The sequence below is a fragment of the Cnephaeus nilssonii genome (assembly GCF_951640355.1).
Source record: "Cnephaeus nilssonii genome assembly, chromosome: 21".
NCBI classification, from domain to species: Eukaryota; Metazoa; Chordata; class Mammalia; order Chiroptera; family Vespertilionidae; genus Cnephaeus; species Cnephaeus nilssonii.
In genome coordinates, this window is record NC_137092.1 from 43,857,754 (window position 1) to 43,866,329 (window position 8,576).

Below are 8,576 nucleotides of genomic sequence, written 5' to 3' on the forward strand. Positions count from 1 at the left end.
AAGGGAAGGTCGGAGGGCCGGGCGCTGGGACTGGAAGTGCCGGGAGGCGCTGCCTTCCGCGGCCGGAAGCAGGGCGCCCCCTGTCGGCCCGCGGGGCGGGGCGGGGCTCGGCCGCTGGGGGGCAGCAGACCTCCGTCTCAGGACTGCGGTCCCCGCGCCTGGAGACCAGGTCACTGCCAGCAAGGATGCGGGTGCGACCAGACGTCCTGCTTTTTAACAATTTATCCCGCGTCCCGCGGCGTTTTAAAAAGTCCCGATTTTTGGAAAGAATGCACGACAAGCTAGGGAACGGCGGGAGAACGGGAAGGGAATATAACGGTTTTCGGCGGCCATGTGGCTATTTAGCCAGGATGTGAGTTTTATATTATTTTTGTTAATTCTATAATGTTAAACTTTAATAATAACAAATAATTGTTGAGAACTGATTATCGAGAACTGCTTATCAAAGTTTGCATTGCTGATCAGTTGTTAGAATTCGACCACCATTGTTTGGACTTAATGAGCAATGGCAGTTTTGGGGATTGGCAACGAGGAAAACATTTTGTAACTGTCTCTCGGACGATACACATCGTACTGCGTGCTAGTAAGCTAGTTAAACAAGTGATGTCATTACAAATCAGCTGTTCAGATAATTTAGGTAAGGAATTTATTTATTTCATAAATACATAAATTTTCTTGAATTTAGCAGACAGTACTCGTATTTATATTTTATAGTGGCGGCAAAAAGTCTAGCGCCGGCCTTGAAAGTGACACTTACGACTTACGTTACGGCAAATTCAGAGGAAAAATAATACAAGTTAGTATTGTTATTATTTAGAAAGAAATATAGGATTAACATAATTTTTTAAATATAGTTACTTTGTAACAATCTAATTTAATTTATAAACTAACAATAAAATATGTTCATGTAATTATGTATCTACTTACTGTGTTTTTAAGCAATATGTATATAATAATTTATAATATAATTTTAAATTATTTTTTTTAGATTTTAATATAATGAGTAAGAAAAGAGTATGCAAATTCAACGATGATCTAAGAAGTGAATTTCCTTTTATTAAAAAAACCAAAAGCGATTACAATATAGACCAAATTTTTAATCAAGGACCCCCCCCCCCCCCCCCCCCCCCCGCTGCCGAAACTGGTTTGGCTCAGTGGATAGAGCGTCGGCCTGCAGACTGAAGGGTCCCAGGTTCGATTCCGGTCAAGGGCATGTACCTTGGTTGCGGGCACATCCCCAGTAGGGGGTGTGCAAGAGGCAGCTGATCGATGTTTCTCTCTCATCGATGTTTCTAACTCTCTATCCCTCTCTCTTCCTCTCTGTAAAAAATCAATAAAATATATATTTTTTTAAAAAGACACCCCCCCCCCCCCGGTCAATGGTGTCCCGCTTTACCGATGTTAAAATCTGGTCACCTTACCCTAGGATGCAGCTATGGTTGGCAAACTGCGGCTCGCGAGCCACATGCGGCTCTCTGGCCCCTTGAGTGTGGCTCTTCCACAAAATACCACGGCCTGGGCGAGTCTATTTTGAAGAAGTGGCGTTAGAAGAAGTTTAAGTTTAAAAAATTCGGCTCTCAAAAGAAATGTCAATCCTTGTGCTGTTGGTACTTGGCTCCGTTGACGAATGAGTTTGCCGACCACTGGAAGGCAGGGCTTCCTCCTGATGCGATCCAGGCCGAGCTGCCGGACTTGGGAGCTGGATGGGGCAAAGTGGGGCGGTTCGAGGGAGCAGACCCCTGCCCTCCCTGGTGTCTCCTTTTTATTCAGGCAGATCCCCAGCGGCTTCTCACCGTCCCCTCAGGACCCAGGGGAGAACGGAGGGTCCAGATCCAAGCGACTAGTTTCAGCCGCAGCAGGAAAGGCCGGCAGAGTGTGCGGACACAGCTGGGCGGGAGCAGCAGGTCGTCCCGGCTGCGGGCTGCGCTGTCCCTGGCGGGGACGCCTGTGCGGTTGCTCCGGGTTCTGCTGTCCGCTGGACTTCATTCCTAGGCCGCGGCCAGGGCTGCCCTGGGATCTGACAGCACAGCAGGGCTTTGCCCCTCCTGCTCTCCATCAGGGGCAGGAGGGGGGCGGGTATGGTCAGGAAGGCACAGGTGGAGAGCCTGGGAGGTTCCAGGCCTGTTCCCCACGCACACTTTGAAGCTGAGACTCAGTAAGAGCTTTGAAAGTCTCTGCCCACCCAACTATTGCTTTCCCTGATTCTGATATGGAGGATCCTGTTTTCCCAGGTCATGTTAAAAGCCTCTAATCAATCCCTAACTTCTAATGTCCTTGGCTAAAGTCTGAAAGCCAGTCTTTTCCCTAAGGCTTGTGATTGGGTAACCTCTCCATAGCTGGCTTCAGCTCGTCCCAGTCCTAGGATTTAGGGGAGGAGCTGCCTGGAGGAGGGGTCATTTTGCTTAAATTTTATGGACTTATAATGCCCATTTGGGGCTCTTACTTTGGCTTAAATCTGGCTGCTCTTTCTGCCAGACTCACTTCCTGCCTCTCCTGGATAGAACAGGGACGCCCCACCCAGGGCCCGTCACTCCTCTCCCAGGTCCCTCTGACTCTGAGTCTGCACAGCTGGCCTCTCACGTGGACCAGGAGCCCGGACCTCACTCACTCCTGGGTTTTGCACCTCCTTTGAGGTGGCATCCAGCCACGGCAGCTCCTTCCCCGGTTAGTCTGAAACCAAGCTCAGATTCTGCTAGCAGAGGCGGCAGGAAAAAAATCCAGGTTAAAAAAAAGAAGGCCAAGAAAAGAGAGAGAAGGGAAACAAGCCAATCTGGCCCGGCCTGCATAGCTCAGGGGTGAGCATCAGCCTATGAACCGGGAGGTCAGGGTTCAATTCCTGGTCAGGGCACGTGCCCGGGTAGCAGGCTCGATCCCCAGTGAAGGGCGGGCAGGAGGCAGCCGATCCATGATTCTCATCACTGATCTATCTCTCTTTCCCTTCCAGTCTGAAATCAATTAAATAAAACATTTTTTAAAAAGAAAAGAAGCAGGCAGTTTGGACGTGTACGTCAAATCCTTTCACCCCAGGGCGGCCTCTCCGAGGTCCTAACCGTGGGACAGACCAAAGGGCATTGAGAAGGTGCTGTGGGACCGGGGGCGGGGGGGGCGGGGGTGGGCAGCGAGGCTCTTCCTGCCCTGGACCTGCTCTCACTGCGGATGGTACCCAGGCGTGGGGAGGGCCGGTCATCCTGAAAATGTAATCCTGGCATGACCCTATAAACTGACCTGTTTTGGCAAGCAAGGATCCCTGCAGCCCAGCTTCTCAGACTTAGTCTGGGTCTGTCCACGCCCCAAATCTATGTCTCCTGGTCGCAACCCTTCACAAAACGCTCAATCTGGTTTCTTCTTGCCTTAACCCCATTTTCTGACTGACCCATCCCTGGTTCTCAGCATCATTCCGTTCACACAGCTGACAGTGGACCCGCGGGTCTCAGTCACACCCTGGAGATCCCGAAGTTCTGGGATCCCAGAGACTGCCTGTCTCCGAGCCTCCCCACCTTCCTGCCCTTTCTGTGGGTCCTCCTCTGTTCTGGACCCTTCTACACCCCCACAGCTCATTCTGGCCAGCCGACAGCTGGCCTCATGCCTTCACGCCTCCACTCAGCTCAGCCAGAATGAGGACGTGGACAAACAGAAGGACAGAGGAATGACAGCCAGGGCCAGATCTTGAGCACTCCTCTGAGACGTGCTGCAAGGAGCAGACTTGTGGGGGAGGAATCGGGTGAGTTGGAAAATGGTGGTGAGATGGGATAAGGATGGGAGAGAACTTGAGTTTTTGAGGGACTTGGTGATATTGAATAAGAAAGTATCATTGAGTCACTGTTGAGTGGTCAAAATTGAGGGCAGAACCTGGCTGGCATAGCTCAGTGGGTGAGCATTGACCCATGAACCAGGAGGTCAAGATGCAATTCCTGGTCAGAGCACATGCCTGAGCTGTGGGCTCGATCCCCAGTGTGGGGTGTGCAGGAGGCAGCAGATCAATGATTCCCTCATCATTGACTTTTCTAGCTCTCTCTTCTTCTCTGAAATCAATTAAAAAATGTATTTTTTTTCTTTATTGATTAAGGTGTCACATATTTGTCCTCATCCCCCCATTCCCATCCCACACCCCTCCACACGGATGCCCCCACTCCCCTGTTGTCCTTAACCATTGGTTAGGCTCGTATGCATGCACACAAGTCCTTTGGTTGATCTCTCCCCCCTACCCCCACCCTCCCCTACCCTCCCTCTGAGGCCCGACAGTCCGATCGATGCCTCCTTGTTTCTGGGTCTGTTCTTGTTCATCAGTCTATGTTGTTCATCATTTCCCCGAGATGAGTGAGATCATGTGTTACTAGAAACATACTTATAAGAACCGAATGTGAGACGAGCAATAATAGTTATGCTGACAGGCAAATGAATCAGTCTGTAGTGAGTTTCTTTCTGGACCAACAGTTCTTTTGAGACCCAATTTCAATGTCCACCAGTTCCTTATGTGTACATGTCGGCACTGACTTTTCAGCTCTGGATGGTGGACAAATGGTGGTAATGCAGGTCCGACTCCCTCTGGTCTGGTCTCGCCCGGACCCAGGGGCGCGGCTTCACCCGGACTCAGGGGCGCGCGGCCTCACCCGGACCTGGGACCCAGCATCACCCAGACCCCGGGGCGCGTGGCCTCACCCGGACCCAGGTGTGCGCGGCCTCACCCGGTCCCGGGATCCAGCCTCACCGGGACCCAGGGGCGCGCAGCCTCACCTGGACCCGGGGGCATGAGGCCTCAACCGGGACCGGGATCCAGCCTCACCCGGACCCAGGGGCACGTGGCCTCTCCCGGACCCAGGGGCGTGGCCTCACCCGGTTCCAGGGGCGCACGGCCTCACCCGGACCCAGGATCCAGCTTCACCCGGACCCAGGGGCGCATGGCCTCACCTGGTCCCAGGGGCATGTGGCCTCTCCCGGACCCAGGGGTGCGGCCTCACCCGGACCCGGGACCCAGCCTCACCCGGACCCAGGGGCGCGCAGCCTCACCTGGACCCAGAGGTGTGCGGCCTCACCTGGGCCCGGGATCCAGCCTCACCCAGATGCAGGGGCGCGTGGTCTCTCCCGGACCCAGGGCGCGCGGCCTCACCCGGTTCCAGGGGTGCACGGCCTCACCTGGACCCGCACGCGGCCTCGCCCGGACCCAGGGGCGCGTGGCCTCTCCTGGACCCAGGGGCGCAGCCTCACCCGGACCCGGGACCCAGCCTCACCCGGATCCAGGGGCGCACGGCCTCACCCGGACCCAGGATCCAGCTTCACCCAGACCCTGGGGCGTGTGGCCTCACCTGGACCCAGGGGCGCGTGGCCTCTCCCGGACCTAGGGGCGCGTGGCCTCTCCCGGACCTAGGGGCGCATGGCCTCACCCGGACCCAGGGGCACGCAGCCTCGCCCGGACCCGGGACCCAGCGGGTCTTCGTCTTCTTGATCCCAATTCCTGTCGGTCATTTCCCTCTCAGCAATTCCTCCGGCCATTTTCTCAAAGCTCCGGGGCGGCTGCCGCGGAACTCGCTGGGCAGCGGGCTCGGCGAATCTCTGGTGCGCCCAGTGTGCGGCGGTGGGCTGGTCCGAGGTCGCTGCGATGGCGCTCGGGTCTGCAGTGGCGGCTGGTCACTGGGTGTGCGCACCTGGCCGCTTCTGGGGCGCAGAGATTCTCGAAGGACTCGGAGGTCAGCAAGCGCAGAGTCTCCCAACCCATGACCCCCAGGGGCTCGTCTGTCCATGCTCGGCAGCGAGCGGAGCCATCCCCTCAGCCAGAGACCACCGGGGGAACAGCGCCGAGCACGTTCCAGGCCGCCATTGTGTCGCCTGAGCCGTAGTTCTTAAAGTGTGATCTTTGGGTCACCGGCATCAGCATCATCCCGCGTACCCCTCTCTTTTATTCTAGTTGTAGAGCATCTGCTCAGCCAGCCCTCCGGTGGTTCTGGATGGTGTCTGCTCTGTTTTCCAGTTGTAGTTTCAAAATTGTTGTGGTAGGCAACAATCAGGCGTCTGCCCTATGCCGCTATCTTGGTCCTCCAGAAGATTCTTAAGTAACCTTATAAATGTGGTTCTGAACACTGTGTCGTCCATTAGTTTACTTTCCTTCATCCCTTCTATTCGTGACCTGCTTCGGTGTCTCCACCTTTTGGCTGCCTCCTTATCGCTCAGCTTCCCCAATCTCCCTAGGTGGTCGCTCTTGGTACCCCCCTTTGTGGGCTGAGTGCAAAGTCTTGGTGTTGTTAAGCCTTGATTGCTGTTGGTACACTGGGAGGATTTGACCTCCAGTCCAATTGGCTGTGAGGATCAGCTGTGTCTATGTCGGGAGACAGCCCCATTCAACTAGACTTGCAAAATTGTAAAAGCCTCTGTGCTCAGCTTGGATGGGGTGGAGTTACAGGGTGGAGCCTACAGCCTTGGCTTCCCGTCAGCCCCGCCCTATGAGGTTCCTGTGTCTCAGTGTCCCTCTGTACTCCCTGCAAACACCTCTGAGAGAAAAGCGCCCTGGAGCTTTGCCCGCTGCCAAACAGTCTAGTCTCTCCCCCAATGAATCTGGATTCCCAGATTCTCGCCCGGAACTGGGTTTCAGTGTAGTCGGAACTGGGGCTCAGCGCAGTCTGGCGCTTTTGTCTCCTTCCCACGAGGGCAATTCAGCGGCACAGTCAACAGACCATCCTCTGCGCACATTCCCACGCGCGCCTCCGGTGCTCTGCCTTTCGCCGCTTCTCTGCATTTCCGCCTTACAGCCCAGATTCCCCCAGTATGAGCCTGGCTTCCCAGGGTCTCGCCCGGAACTGGGGTTCAGTGCAGTTGGAACTGGGGTTCAGCACTGTCCGGAGCCCCTGTCTCCTCCCCGCCAGGGCAATTCAGCGGCACAGGCAATAGTCTGTCCTCTGCGCGCATTCCCGTGCGCGCCCCCGGAGCTCTGCCTTTCGCCGCTCCTCTGTGTTTCCACCCCACAGCCCAGATTCCCCCAGCATGAGCCCGGCTTCCCAGGGTTTCGCCCGGAACTGGGGTTCAGTGCAGTCGGAGCTGGGGTTCAGCACAATCTGGCGCTTTTATCTCCTTCCCGCCAGAGAACGCCGTCCAGGCCGTCAGCCGCCCCTTCCTCTCCGGCTCCGTCCTCCCCGCATGCGCGCGTGCTCGTGTCTCCGCCCGTGTCTCCATACCTCAGGCTCCTACGGCTCCTCTGATTTTCCTTGTGGTTTTCTCTTTCCTTCTAGTTGTGGGCATTTCAGTCAGCCAGCTTTCCTGTGGTTCTGGATGATGTCCGTTTTGACTTTTAGTTGTATTTTTGAAATTGTTGTGCCAGGCTGTAGGTTAGGTGTTTAACCTATGCCGCCATCTTGGTTTCTCCAAAAATGTATTTCTAAAAACATAAAAGGTTGAGGGGAAGAGGGAAGTACTGAGTGTCCCAGCAGTGGGCAAGTAGGTACTCGGAAACCACCTTCGGTCGTTCTGTGCTGGCTTTCCATCTGTCTCGGCTGCTCTGTCTCTTCGGTTGTTTTTTGTTTGTTTGTTTTTAAAGTTTTTTTAAAAAATATATTTCTTTATTGATTTCAGAGAGGAAGGGAGAGGGAGAGAGATAGAAACATCAATGATGAGAGAGAATCATTGATCGGCTGTCTCCTGCACATCCCCCACTGGGGATTGAGCCTGCAACCCAGGCATGTGCCCTTGGCCGGAATCGAACCCAGGACCCTCCAGTCTACAGGCTGACGCTCTATCCACTGAGCCGCACCAGCCAGGGCTGCTCCGTTTCTCTAAACGACCACTTGTGGCTGATGCTGGTGTGCATCTCTCTCTGAGTCTGTCTCCAGGTCCCCCAGCCTCGCTGCGCCTTGAGGTCTGTCTTTTACCATGTCCACTCCATGTCTCTCTCTGTGTCTGCCCTGCTCTCTGTGTCTCTGTGATGCTAAACAGAACCAACCCTCCGACTTCCCCACCATGAGCTTTGGAGCGTCCCCGGAGCAGCCGCTCCTTCCCTTGGCCGCGCTCCAAACTGGACCAGTGCGTGGCCCTGAGCACAGGCAGGGGATCATTTTTATTTTTTTGATTTTTAAAAATTTATTTCATTTATTTTTAATTTTTTTCTTTATATATATATATTTTTAAATTTCTTTATTGATTAAGGTGTCACATATTTGTCCTCATCCCCCCATTCCCATCCCACACCCCTCCACACGGATGCCCCCACCCCCCTGTTGTCCTTAACCATTGGGTAGGCTTGTATGCATGCACACAAGTCCTTTGGTTGATCTCTCCCCCCTCCCCCCACCCTCCCCCATCCTCCCTCCGAGGCCCGACAGTCCAATCGATGCCTCCTTGTTTCTGGGTCTGTTCTTGTTCATCAGTCTATGTTGTTCATCATTTCCCCGAGATGAGTGAGATCATGTGTTACTAGAAACATACTTATAAGAACCGAATGTGAGACGAGCAATAATAGTTATGCTGACAGGCAAATGAATCAGTCTGTAGTGAGTTTCTTTCTGGACCAACAGTTCTTTTGAGACCCAATTTCAATGTCCACCAGTTCCTTATGTGTACATGTCGGCACTGACTTTTCAGCTCTGGATGGTGGA